We start from the raw sequence: 15,128 nt of genomic DNA, 5'->3' as shown, positions 1-15,128 counted from the left end.
ATTGTCGAGGAGAATGAGTAGGCAGATTTTGTGCTGCATCCTTTTCTGAAGCTGGATTGCAGCGAGTCAAAGAGGTTGAAAGTATTTATGTGATTATCCAGTTGGAGCAGGGCACATTTTTCAAGGGCTTTGGAGAGAAGAGGGAGGTTAGAGATAGGTCAGAGGTTATTTGGGTAGTTGGGATCTGCGTTGGGATTTTTGGGGATGTGTGTGATGTGACCCAGTTGGAGGTAGGCAAGAACACACCCTGAGTTCAGGGATGAGTTTATAATGGTGGTCCAGAGTGGGGTGATGATATGTTTAAGGTCTTGGACAAGTTTGGAGGGCATGGGGTCTTTGGTGTGAGAGGATGGTTTAAGCTTAGAAATGATGTTATAGACTTCGTGTTCCGTGACAGGGTGAAAATGATGCCAGTTGGCATTGTTTTTTAGTTGCTGGGAGAGAAAGGTGTTGGGTTAAGGTGGGAGGGAGACGGATAAGGGACGGGAAGGGACTTGGGGAGGATTAGATGGGGATTGAGATTCAGGAGAAATGTCATAAGAAAGTAGTGGGTTTGTGGAGAGGGGATTTAAGAGGAAGGATTGATCTTTTTTAGTGATTTTATCAGAGAAGAAATTAGCAATTTGTTCGCATTTCTCATTTGTGGCCATCGGTTTTTGGGGGGCAGAGTTTTTTTAATTTTCGACATCTTGTCTAGGGGGGTAAGGCAGTTTGGAGAAAGTGAAAATGGTACAGGCGGTTGAATAATGAACTTGTTGCTGAAGTTGATGCCCTAAGTTCAAAGTGTATGCCCAGACATGATACCTTTCCTTACTGTGCCATAAGACTCAAGCTATACCTCACTGATGAGACCTAAGTATGTTTAAGCCAGTTTAGGATTTTTTATTGCCTCTTATAGATGGGACCTAGCCAGGCAGTTGGGGAGGACTGTTCCTCTGAGGAGCAGGATCGGTTTCTGATTTGTATAAGGTGGGCCTTTGTCTACAATTATGTGGTGGGTAAATGAACTAGAATGCCACCCAAGCAGTTGTTTGTAGCTGACATTAAGTCAAGTATTCCCTACATCACCTTGTTGTTGTTGTAGTTGATGCCTTATGTGACAGGTATGCCCAGACATGGGTTTTGTGCTCACTGTGCCATAGGACTCAAGCTATACCTCAATGATAAGACCTAAATGGGTTGAAACCGTCTGAGTTTGCTTGTGTTCCAATCTGGGGTTTTCTACTTGGTAGTTCAAGGTGGACTGTTCCCATGAGGAGCAGGGTCGGTACTGATTCTCATGAGGAGGTCCTTTGTCTACAGTTGCATGGTGGTCAAAAATGATGGCTTGGAATTTTGCCCGAGCAATTACCAGTGGCTGAGATTAATGCAAGCATTCCCTCCATTGGACTTGACGTCCTTGGTGTGGTTTTCCCACAACTTCTTGCCTCCTGTTTTTGCTGACTTTGTTTTTGCTAGCTTCAGGGATCTGTACACTTTACCACTGCTATCCAATGCTAAAGTTCTTGTGCTCTCTCCTTTAAATATGGTAACATTGGCATACACCCAGTTGGCATATTTCATTTACTTTCAAGACTATAGTATAGTGGTATTCCATTACTGAGGGCCTATAAATGAAATGTTACTAGTGGGCCTGCAGCACTCATTGTGCCACCCACTAAAGTACCCCTGTAAACATGTCTCAGTACCCCTTTAAACATGCGCCAGTGCAGCCTGTGTGCGCAGTTTTAAGCTGCCATTTTGACCTGGCAAGATTAACATCTTGCCAGTCCCAAACCTCCCGTTTTACTATCCCTAAGTCACCCCAAGGGTAGGTCCTACACAGCCCTGAAGGCAGGGTGCAGTGTATTTAAAAAGGTGGACATGTACTTTTAAGTTTTACATGTCCTAGTAGTGAAAAACCCTAACATTCACTTTTCAGTACTGTGAGGCCTACCTCTCCTATAGGATAACATTGGGCTAACTTATTAGATTTAATCATAATACTATCAATTGGGAGTACATAGAAATGTCATGTTTGGTGTCTGACAAATTGTAATTAAAAATGAATCTAATGGTGAATTTGGATTTTAAGTTACATTTTTGAAAATACCACTTTTAGAAAGTTGACATTTTTTTGCCTTATTTGGTGCCTGCAGCTTGTTCTTGGGTCAGATGATTAGGTGTAGCTGGGAGTTGGATTTTTGTTTTATTCCTTCCAGACAGCCACACAATAGAGGAATTAGGTGTGCCTGGGCCATCAACTGGCCATCAACTGGGGGGGGGGGGTAGCTGGGCACAGCCTCACTAGCAAATGAATATGAACAGAACGTGCCCTTCCTTCACACAAATGACTTTTAACCACAGCATTGTTCATGCAGCCAGCTTGGAGTCTGAGCAGGGAAAGCAGGACATGTAAAGAACTTCAAAGGGAACTCTAAAAATGTCTCCTACCTCAAAATGGGAACCAGATATAAATACTGGACCTGAGACCCAACTCTTTATTACACTGCTGAACCAGTGGATGCTATAGAAGAAGGACTGCAGTGCTGCTTTGCTACAAGATGGACTGCCAATCTGCTGCCCTGCTGTGGCCTCCTGCCCTGCTCAATGAGAAGGAAGTCTGGACTAGTCAGCAGACTGACCTCCTGTTTTGAGCTATAGTGATATGACAAGCTCCAGAGTCTTCCCGCAACTGCCCAGCTGACCTGCTGCCTGCGCCCTGCTGGCCTCTGCTGGAGTGAGTTCCTGACTATCAAAAGGTGCCTGTCAGTCTCTGGACACATAGGGGTCTATTACGATGGCAGGCGGACTTTGTCCGCCCCCCATCACCCCTGGAAATAGGACCACCCGCATTGGTTGCGGCAGTCCCGTATACACAATTAGGATGCGCTCGCCCCACTGGCAGGCGCATTCCGCATTTTTGCATTGTGGCGGGCGGTGCTACCAGCAGCACCCGCACAATGCAAAACAGGCACTTGTGCATTTGCATGCACAATGTGGCAGGCACCGCGCGGTGCCTGCCACGTCGTCCATGCAAATGCAAGACGGTACCATAGGTACCCCCCCATGTGCACCTCCCACACCCCCTACATCCTGGGGTCCTGCAACAGGCCCCCAAATAAGATTTCCGTGGTGGCAACGCCGCCACAGAAAGGTTGCTTCCCGGAGCCATTGTAATATGGATGGCGGTGTCTAGCAGACACTGTCACCATATTCAACCCTTTTCGGCCTGGTCGATTTGTCGACCGGGCGGAAAAGCAGCGGACTGTCTTCCCGTCCGCCATCATAATATGGTGGGGGGAAATGGGAGGCGGGCGGGGGATGATGTCCGGCGGATCGCCAACGCAATGCGGGCGGTGCCGATCCGCCCGACATTATAATAGACCCCTTAGTGTAGCCTCAGTTGAACTCTTCTCCAAAAAAAAAGGAGAAATCCCAAAATTGTGGACTCTGAGAATGGCCCAGTTTGTGCCAAGATCGTGCCACCCACACTGCCTGCCAACGTGAAGTGATGGTGAACTTGACTCTTCACGCCATAGGGACTGCCAGCATCGCCCGGCAGTGCGAGATCTGCACTTCGCACTACAGCATTGACAGCTCTTGGTAACCGTCAGCACAAAGCTTCAGCAACAACCGTCCGAAATGCCCAGCAGGATCTTTGCACTACAGCGACAACCATCCATCACGCCCAGCCTGCTTTTCGCCCTATATGGACGATGATCCGCGTCGTTCTCCCTGCTCCTCGCGGCCCCTTCCACAAGAATGGAACTCTTCCCGCTGGACTTTGAAGGTAACTCATTCAGCTGAACTAACCTGGTCTCAGTATCCAGCCTGCACTTCATCGCGGTCAGCCTGAACTTGTGAGTTTCACCCGGTCTCACACAATTAGATAACCATGAGTGGCGCTTTATGCTTTTAGGCACTTTACTTACCTGAAATCTTTAAAATTGCACATATCTGGTCCTACGGATTAAACGTTTGTCGTTTTGGTGTCAAGTAACTGATTAAATTGTATTTTATTTTCCTAAATTGATGGTGAATTTTTCTTGTGTTGTGTTCTCATTTCATTACTGTTTAAAATCTGCATAAATACTTTACACATTGCCTCTAAGATGAGCCTGAGTGCTTTTGTGTCAAGTTACTAAAAGGCTGAGCACAGCTTAATTTAGGGTTTGATTGTGTTTCACCCTGGCAGAGATTATGGTTGGTGCTTGAGTAAGATTTCACCACCCTCAACCAGTAACACAGTTTCCAACATCCTCCATCACCCTGTTGTTGTTGGCTTATAATGATGGTCAAAGGATTGCCATGCGTCAGCTTCAAGCCAAAGCAGGCACTACCATCTCCTTCCTAGACCCATGCCCCGAATACTAAGCATGTGTTTAGCCCAACCAGGAATTGCACTTGCCCCTGCTCAAAGACTGGTCTCTTCGGAGGAGTGAAGAGAGCATGGTAGACCAAGGGTGAGTGGGGGTAGGGCAAATAGCAAGTGAAACAACAAAACAGAAAAGCTGGAATACTGTATGATAAATTTGACTTGGTGAGATATGAAGAGGAGGTGTAAGGCCATTGTGAGCATAAGAATGTGGAATATATTTTGCTTGTTACCACTTATTTTATTTTTCTATTCAAATCTATGACATCATGCATATGTTTGTGCTAAAAAATAATTTAATCTAAATATTTAGATTTTTGGCATGTTTCCAAGACAAGCACATTCTGAAGGCATATATCACTTTAACTCCGTACCTACTAGGCAATATAAATATTATTGTATTTCACATTGAGAATTCAAATAAATAATGTGAAATAATTCTGAAAGTCAAGAGCATCAATCGATGCATAATGAATGTGCTTCGACTGCCAGATTGCTGTATGTGCTTTTAGAGTTTCAATAACACTAGCAATAAAAACCTTTTTAAAAATAATGAACGCTGTCTATTAATCGGTCAGGGCAGGAAACATGCTCATTACGCATGCATATTTTAGATCTGTAGTTCTTAAATGTTTGACGTCCTTGGACCCCCACTGAATCACTACTGGACGTCGAGTGCTAAATAAGTAATTTCTCAATTGCAACCTCAAATCTATACACAAAAATAACGAGTACATATCAAACAAATATACAAATAACTAAATATTTAATTGCATTCACTAACAAAACATTACCAATGATGACATTTGAATGGGCGTTTGTAGCTTTTCAAAATGCTAGCATATCAGTTTGGGCCTGATTTAGATTTTGGAGGATAGGTTACTCCATCACAATGGTGACAGATATCACTTATGCACCATCTGTCTCATCAGCCTCTTTGGTCTCCCACCTGGCCCTTAAGGGCTTTTGTAGCTCCTCCTTCTTAGAGCGGCGCTTCATGGGACATCCAAAGCTCCTGCAGAACTGCTTGAGTTGACCTACTTTGTATTCACTTAACATTTCAATATCAAACTCCAGTTACGCAACCTCACTTGCTGGTTTACCATTCTGAGACATGATGCGTGGATACTTTCAGGGTTACGATCAAAAATAGAATCAAAACAAAACAAAGTATGTGGTAGCGTAGTGGTCTGCACTAGACTAGTGATGTACACCAATTACTGTGGGTCAAGTACAAATCCTCACCGCTGACCACCAATGTTAGATCTGGGGGTCTCTAGTTGGCAGAGGTAGGTACAAATATCCAAATAGGGACCCTTGCTTCTAGTCAGGGTAAGGGGGATACACTCTTTAGATAACCCCTGCTCACCCCCTTGGTAGCTTGGCATGAGCAGACAGGCTTATCAAAGGCAATGTGTAAAGTATTTGTGCCAAAACTCACAGTAACACAGTGAAAACACCACAAAGGGACACCACACCAGTTTAGAAAAATAAATGTAATTAATCTAAACTAAACAAGACCAAAACAACAAAAATCCAACATACACAGTTCAAGAATATGGTTTCAAAGAGTTCTTAGGGTTTGCGTCAAAATAATCCACAGTTGCGTCAAGGTTAGCCAAAAGTACCTTAAGATGCGACAAAAGTACCAAGTGGAAGCTGCAGCATTGAAAAACAAGTGATGGGTCACTCCTGAGACCCTGGGGAGGTGATGCGACCGCCCCGCTGGACGCAGCGGGCGAGTTGGGACAAATTCGGTCTGTATGGGGAGGGAGGCGATACCTTGAATGGATTCCGGTGCGCAGGTTCTGTAAGAAGCGTCTCGCAAACGCACGATGCGACCATCTTCGGGACGGCAACGATCTCAGGTGCGGTGGTGATGCGCAGCGCAGCGGCGATCTTCTCCCCTCGCCGCCCCTCGATGCGATGGCTCTGCAACGATGTTCACAGCGACGTGATGCAGTCCGCAAGCAAGCGGTGCGGCGATGTTCGTAGTGACAGTAATCTTCCCGCACTGGGCTGGTTCGTTCTGCAAGCAAAAGATGCGTCGGGTCTTGCAGCGGCAACAGGCGCTGCACCGATCTCGATCTTCGCAGTGGCGGGAATTTCCACGCACTGTCGGGGATGCACTCTGCAAGTGAGCGATGAGTGAAAACTTGCAGATTGTCCTAGTTTCTTCTTATCCAGCTTCCCAAACAGCAGGCACAACTTCCAGAGGCCCCTCAGTTGGACTCGGCACTCGAGGAAGGCCAGAACTCTCAGCAGTGTTCAGGGGGGAAGCTGGGGGTGAAGTCCTTTTATTCCTGGGACTTCTTAACAGGGAGCCAGGCCCTTGGAGATCTCTTCAAGCAAGGGGACAAAGCCACAACAAAGTCCTTCCCCTTTTCTTGGCAGCAAAGCAACTGCAGGTCAGCCCACAAACACACAGCAGGACAGTCCTTCCTCTTCAGTCTTCCAGCTTTCTCCTTGGCAGAGGTTCCTTCTTGATTCCAGGTTGATCTAATTTTCTGTAGTCTGGGGTCCTGTACTTATACCACAAACCGTCTTTGTTCCCTTTGTGCAGGAGGGCTCTGAGCCCGGTCTGAATCAGTTCTGGGTGTTCTTAGAGTACTTTGTTTTCCTGGCTTCTCCTTTCCTTTCAGAGAGAGGGTCAGGGTCGTCAGCCGCCCAGCAGGAGTTGGAGCCAGCATTGTGGAAAGCAGGCACAGCCCTATTCAGGTCCAGGTGCTATCCCCTCCCACCACTCTAGATGCAGATGGAGCTATTTAGCCCAGGAATGGCCCACTCAGCCTCTGGGAGCCACCCAACCCCTGTCATTCACAAACCAGACAGTCAATTCACAAACAGGCCAAGGCACACAGAAAGGTCAGACAAGAAAACAGTCACTTTCTAAAAGTGCTGTTTTCAAACACAGGATTTAAAAAACATCTTTCCTAAAAGATGTGTTATTAAATTCTGAGTTCATGGATACCAGACTTTTATGTCCTATCTTGCTCCTATAGGAAGATATGCAGGTAACCACTGTACACAGCCTTCCCCATTATAGCCTATGGCCAAGATAGCCTTACAATAGTGATAAACAAAAAGGGCTGTAATTCACTACAAGAGCATGTCAACTGCACTAGTACATGCTCTACCTTTCACATACACTGCACCCTGCCCAAGGGGGTACCTTGGGCCTTCCATAGGGGTGTCCAATGTGTACAGAAAGGGAACGGTTAGGCCTGGCCAGTGTGGACACTGGTCATGTCAGCATGGCAGTTAGCAACTGCACACAGGCACTGCAGTGACAGGCCTGAGACACCATTTTAGGGCTACTCATGTAGGTGGCACAATCAGTGCTGCAGGCCCACTAGTAGCATTTGAATCACCAGCCCTTGCACACTCAGTGCACTTTACTAGGGACCTACTGGTAAAACAAATATGCCACTTATGGATAACCAATCACAGTAACAATTTATACAGAGAGCATATGCACTTTAGCACTGAGCAGCAGTGGTAAAGTGCCCAGAGTCCTATTGCCTACATCCACAGGTCAGGAAAAATAAAGGAGGAAGAAGCTAAAAGTTTGGGGATAACCCTGCAAAAAGGGCCATTTCCAACAGTTATTAATCTGCTAATAATATTTAATTTTCTAAACAGTTGCGGACCCCCTGTGTAGGCATCGGAGATCCCAGGGGATACACAGATGCCGGGTAAAGAACCGCTGTTGTAGATTGAATCTCACTGTATGAAAGTCATTTATCTCCAACCACTTTGAACTTTACTTGCGCCGCTGGTGTGTCACTATTTCCCATATTAAAAGTGACGCACCGGCGGCGCAATGGGCTTATAAGTATACCCCCCAGTATTGCAATGCGCACACGATTATCATGCTGACACTGGCCTGAGTTCAGCTCTTTCGATAGCTTTGTTTTACAACACAAAAGATCTTCTTTATTTGTTTGCCTCATCTATGGGGATAAAGTACAATAAACCTGATGAGGGGTCGTGTAGCAATGTGCACTAATCATATGAGTCATGGAGTGGTTGCTAGGCGATTTTCTTCCATTTCATACCAACAACTGAATTGAATTGAAACCCATTATGAGCGAGCAACATATCTTTTGGCTTTCAGCCACATTGTCTGCATTTCGAGTGACGTACAAGTTTTAGAATCATGGGTGGGCCACACAGTGGCATCTGAGTTTGCACATATATTCACTGTCTCAGGGTTTGATTGAATTGTTCTCTCTGTGAATTCGATGTGAACCCTGGCATAAGTAATAGTTAGGAAAGAGTATAACATTCTTACAAATAATTAAGGTAGTTTTGAATTTTTTAGGGCTATAGGCACTTTTCTCGGATAAAACGTCCAAATGCATTATTTGACGTGTTCCCAATAATAATTGTTACTGCAAAGTAATCAGAGCATTACCACTTTGCTACTATTACTCGTAAGAGTCCTTATGGTATAAGTCTACGTCAAGTCATCTCACTTTTTGACCTACATTCCTTGGCAGCCATCTTGAGTCATGCACCACTCAGGAACAATGTTGGCGGGCTTCAACACAGGCAAGCAACTTTTGGTGAACGCTGAAATCAACGGCAACAAAAAAAGTTACTTTAAGCCCAAAACTGAGGCCCACAAAACTTGCTGACATACGGCATAGACAACAATCCCTAAAGTCCAAAATTAGCAATGGTAAGGCACAAAGCGCAGCAGTCTGCATAGAGTCATACAAGTGAAAGGAGTGACGATGCCTGAAACTGCCTGCTAATAACCAATATCAGAGATGTCACAACAACTGGCACATTTGATTGGAAAATTAAGTAATTTGGAACCATTTAATGAAACTTATCTCACACCAAAACCCAGGAGACAGGCACTGCATTACAAACGGGGAGTGGCAAAGCCAATAGTTCTCTGCTCTAAAAGGCCAAGCCATTTACTGCTTTTTCAGTGGCCATATGCAACCGCAGGCATCAAAAAGTATGCACATGCATATGCAGTATTTATGCAATAAGGTTTATATTAAAGAGACCCCATTCCCAGAAGCCAGACGATAAATGCGAATGCATCTTTATGGACATACATGCCTATCAGGATGCATTTGCGTGCAGCGTAGTGATGTATGGTGCCCGTTTTTAGGTCAAGCCTAGGCAGAGCATCCGCTGTCTCTTGTCATGCTGTATTCAGTCAGGGGGCTTACAGCCCACCTCCAGCTTCTGATTGGCTTTTGTCAGTGTCCTTTAAAACATATTGCTTCTAATTTGATAATGGTTCCTGGTTGTCCCACCTTTTTTCTCAATTGGTGACTCCCATGGATCGTCCCCAGGACATGTCCTCTTCTACTTCCTTCTATTTCATTCCTGCTAAACGGTAAAAAAAGGAAAAAAAACTAAGAACAACAGCACGTCAGAGCTCTTCACGCATATTTGTGTGTTTCCCTTCCTAATACATTTTTTGGAACAGCTGCCCTTCACATCTGCCAATGCTCACTCCCACACTCGCTCCCTTCCTGAGGCTGCAGCTGCCTCCTCCTCCCTCCTGCTTGTTTCAGTTACGGTGTTCTGGTCCAACTTCCTCCATCAGGCCAGTCCCTAGAACCACAGGCAGTCTTCGACAAGTGAGTTAATTGCAGCTCTTTGTGTAACCCTTGGCTCCCCCCATGCACATAGGACTAAGTGGGCTAGGCTGTGGATTTTTTAAATAGGTAGTTAGTGATTGTGTTATTTATTAGTTATATGTTTTTTAATGATTGTTGGCTTTCAGTGGCTCAGAGGTGCCATAGTTTGCACTCCCCTCTTTTCTGCCTAAAGACTTACAGAATAGCACAGATTTTTCTTTCTGATCAGTCAACATGCAGGACTGAACGAAGGCATGAAACAGGGCATGTGATCAGTTCTTCTGGTTCTGAAACCAAAACATCTCAGCCTTTTCGCTTGTTCACTCTGTGGACTTCAACAAATCATGTGATCTGCCTCAGCTGAGTTCTGCCTCGTATCAAAAACTTGCAACACTTAGGTAACTTATTGCATGCCTTAGTTAAGGGACACATGGAAAACTGTCCTAGACTCTTGCTTTGTGCCAAATTTCAGCATTTTAGCAGTTTCTAAAAAGTAGTAGTATATGTTCTACCAATAATGGATTATTTTTGCATTTATAATACCCTGCACATGTTTGTTAGTGCACAAAGAATATGTGCAGGGCATACTTATCTTGGAATCTGAGTCAGAGCTGTAGCCAGGGCTATTTGGGTTGGGGCTATAGTTAAAGGAACAGGGCTGTTTTGGGATCTCATGTGCGGGGGCTTTGGTCACTAGGGCACCATCTTCCAGTAGACAAAGTTCCTTATCACACAGCATGTAAAATGTTGCTAACAGAACACAGCAATGAGTAAGGTCGGATTCTATTGCCATGGTATTGATTTATTTATGCTGTCATAATATTTCAATTTTGCAATGTATGAACCATCAATTGTAAAATATTTACTCATAAAACAATGTATGGCACAGGAATTCTGCTCAATGAGACACCTACATTGTGCATATCAAAATAATTCATAAGGACTTTCAAGAGGGCCTAGACAAGCAACAGGGCTAAATAGTAGCCCCCTTAAGGGGCACTTACTAGATGCCTGAATCTATCTATCACCCTTCTGATTTGAAAATCCCATAGCGTTGAGTAAGAGTCACACATGTTCAATGAAACACTTAAAGGAGATCACGCCTGCCTTGGTAAGCGGTGTGTAATTATAACCATCGTACCCATATTCCTTTCCGGCACAATCCCCACCCAGAAAACACAATGTGAGTGTGACCTTTTCAAAAGGGCACGCTACTCTAGCTGTGGCTTGCAGAAATGGCCACTGGACTCTAGAGTGATCTCCAGAACTGGGCACGATACTCCAGTTGAGTCCTTCTGAACTGTACAAAATGCTTCTAAAGGAGGCATAGGAACTAGATGCTACACTCCAGATATGGCTCCAATAAAGTGGTCAGAATTTACCTGAAAATAGAGTGATTTGAGTGTGCCATCTGCAGCACCAGGGTTGATTTTTTTGGAATCAAATACGTCTTTCATCCACCAAGCAGCCGTTTGGATGATGATAATGATAACGATAATGATATTTATAAAGTGCACAATTACCAAAATGGTGTCTCGGCGCTAGAACCATGAGCAGAACCCCAACCGACTCCATTCACTGAAACAACCAAGTTTTCAAGTTTTTTCTAAAGCTCAAAAGAGAGCTAGCCTTCCTGATCTCAGGTGGCAGCAGGTTCCACAGCTTGGAGGTACCATACTGAAAGCTCCGTCCTCCCCACTGCAAGGTCCGAATTTAGTAGTTTGGCATCCATTGAGTTGGTAAATAGTATAATCTTAACCCCTTCCATGCTCATGACGGAACGGTTCCGTCATGAGCGTCGGTTGAGCTGTGCTCATGACGGAACCGTTCCGTCATGGTTCCATAAGCCCAATGGAACGTTCAGCACAGCGCAGGAATCTGCGCCGCGCTGAAGCGGTTAAATGGATAGGAATACGTTTTGACATACATATATGAAATGAACTACTGTACATGCAGAGTGTGTTTACATAATGTGCAACTGTTTAGTGCCATATAAAAACCCGCCCACATAATTTAAAATGTGTTTATTTTGTCTACACTATCAGTCCTCGGCAGTGAAATCGCTACTAAACATCCTAGAAGCTGCACTGCTTTCCAAGTAAAGCTTCTTTCAAAGATGGCCCATTTTCACTCGCATTGTGCATGTTTATGTTACAGTTGCCCAGCGTGAGCCCGATTGCATCTGGTAGCTGAGGGAACCAAGACCGATCTCTGTAGGACAGTGCACCTGGGATTGCTTCAACATCAGTCACTACTAATTCTGTCTGGGTCTCTCTACCTTCACAAGAAAAATACGGATTAAGGTGGATCTAAGAAATGGTAATTCCTTTTACTAAGTAACTGAGGCAAGGAGAGCTAAAACATAATATACACTGGATAAATGCATGTACGCAGGATAACAACATGAGGCCTCTTTTGAAACTAAGATACGATATTATGTCAACTAATTTCCTAATATCTTTAAGTGTCTATTTTATGTTCAGATTTCTTCATCTGTTGCATTTTATTTTAGTCGGCCTAAGCAAAATTGCATATTGCCATTCGGGTGCTCCACAGCCCCATTATTTTAGGCTGTTTAGTGTCATCTGGTATGTGTTCAGGATTTCTCTCTACAGTTGCCTTAAAGAAGCACTGGTCCAGGATGTTTGCACCTAGCACATGGGCCAGCAATCTGGTGAGAATTGGATTTGCCCAGTTAAAACATTTTTCCAAGGGATCCCATTGGAAAATAAGCTCTGCATGATTGTTTCTTTCATTTTTTATTTCACGGAAAGAAATAATTTAGGGCCTGATTACGAGTTAGGCAGTCTTGCGACGGCCAGACTCGCGCACGCGGTCCATCGTCTGCCATATTAAAGTCATAGGGGCGGTGGACTACCGGCGGCACCAGGGAACAATTGTTGCACATTGGTGCAGGAGTACCACAACGCAATATGCTGAGTGGGGACTGGCGCAGTCCTGCTTAGCATATTTTGAGTTCCTGTTCCGATAGCCATTTCATGGTGGAGCCCTGCCATGAAAAGGCTAGTGGAGCTGGAACAAAGGACGCCCTCAGGGCCAGACTGGCTACCGGGCAGTTTGGAATGCTGCTGAGCTGGAGGTTAATTTCTTTGATGGGGACCTGGGTGTACTAAAGGAAATTCGAAACGAAATTCGTTTTGTTTTCATTATTTCGAAGTACATGCAGGTCTCCATGTACGAAATCAGCCCCCACTGCAGTATAATCTTCCAGCAGCTTGGCAGCATTCTAAACTGCCCGGTAGCCAGTCCGGCCCTGGACGCCCTACATCAGTGGTGCCCAATCTGTGCGCCGTGGCACCCTGGTGCGCCCTAAAATCTAGCTAGGGGCACCGTAAACAGATTAAGAACCACTGGAAGAAACCATGAGCATAAATCACAGGCCTGCATCCTCCAGCCAGCACGGACTCTTAGAAGCCAGCTAGCTGCCTGACTGAACAGTTATGTAAGCACAATGCTCGGACTGGCAGGAAATACAACACTCAAACAATTTCTTATGTGGGGCACTTGTGAAAACAGTTGCTGTACCTACGCTAAATTTAAAGATTATCCTGGAGACTGACAGCTGGTCGCACGCATCACGAGGAATGATGTTTTACATTGTTCGGGCGCACCACCGAACAAGGTTTAATATGGTTACTATGCCATTTACTTATTTTAGAATTGTTCATATTTTCTTTCAAACTTTAAACACCACACAAGACCCTGCCTGGGCTTGCAGGTTTTTGTATGCCACAACATTTCCAGTTCCTGGTAGCTATTTAAAGATAAAGATTTAAATCTGTGCATTTTGGATTTATTATTTGTAACCATAGCTTCACCGAAGTGTTTTGGTGCTAAACATGCAGAGGGGGCAGAATTCGCACCAGTTAATAAGAAAGGTTAAAAAGTTAGTTTTTGGATTATTGCAAATGGGAACAGATGTGTAGTAGAGCATAGTTTGTTCCAGTAAATTCTGGCTTGCCACAATAGGGAAGTAGAGTTGGTTCATATGTCTGTAATAATTAAACAGCTTGTCAATTTATTAAAAGACTTTCTACATGTATTTGGCCAGCATTTAATAAAACAATTTTAGGCACATTTACAGAAAGTTAGAAAGCTACAACCATTTCCTTTTTTTCTTTTTCAGGACAAAATTAAAAATTGTTAATAAAGATGCAGCTATTCTATATTATTGCTAACTAATGCTGTTGGCTTTTTCAGTGTATCTATCCATGTCCACTTGAATGCTTGCATTGAACTGCATGTCTAATTTATGGATAACTAGACTACTCTATGTTCACTCTACTATTGCTGGCATGCATTGGAACATTTTCGTGATCTCACGAAAGATGCCAATGAAAATGTTATATTTCATCCCCCGCCTATCTCCCTATCCACTTGGTTTCCAGCAGTGAGCCCCTACCTCTGAAGGCAATTTTTTTTAAAACAAAAAATAGTTTTTAAAAATTCCATATGCAGACCTCACTGCTGAAGAGTATTGTTCCTGACATAAACAATTACATTTTTATAATTAAATAATTGTTATATTTTTTAATTTGGTACATCATCTATGATTATAATACCTTCATCGGCTTCAACTCAAATATTTTCAGGGAGAAACATGCAAGTCCTTCCGATGCTGGGCTAACATCCCCCCACCCACCAAAAAGCAGGTAACATAACGGGGAGTCGCGGCCAATGGCCTATAGGTGAAGGGAGCCATGGGTTGAATAAGTTTGGGAATGACTGCCCTACAGGGCCCCTATGTGACCCCCACCATGGGGATACATTCAGAGGGGCATACCATTTGCCCCCTGTCTGTATCCCCACAAAGTTCCGGCACAGCATGAACATCCACATCCGTGCCATGCTGGAACCTTTTTGCCATTCCTATTGCACTGTCTGTTTTGCTGGCACTGCCATGGGTAATGCAAATGACTGCCGACCTGAGTTCAACTCATAATAAGGTCGGCGGTTCTTTCGTGGGTTTGGCGCAGCAGAGCCGGCTTTGAGCCAGCGCTGTTGCCCCAAACTTATATTGGGCTAGCTCCTTAAACTAAGGATGTCTGTGGCATCTGTGTGCACTCGGTTTTTTACTTACCACAAGCTTCAGAACTGTTGACTTTGGAGTATAGATATATATATATATATATATATATATA

Source organism: Lissotriton helveticus, chromosome 6, assembly GCF_964261635.1.
Source record: "Lissotriton helveticus chromosome 6, aLisHel1.1, whole genome shotgun sequence".
Classification (NCBI taxonomy): Eukaryota; Metazoa; Chordata; class Amphibia; order Caudata; family Salamandridae; genus Lissotriton; species Lissotriton helveticus.
This window is presented reverse-complemented; position numbering follows the sequence as displayed.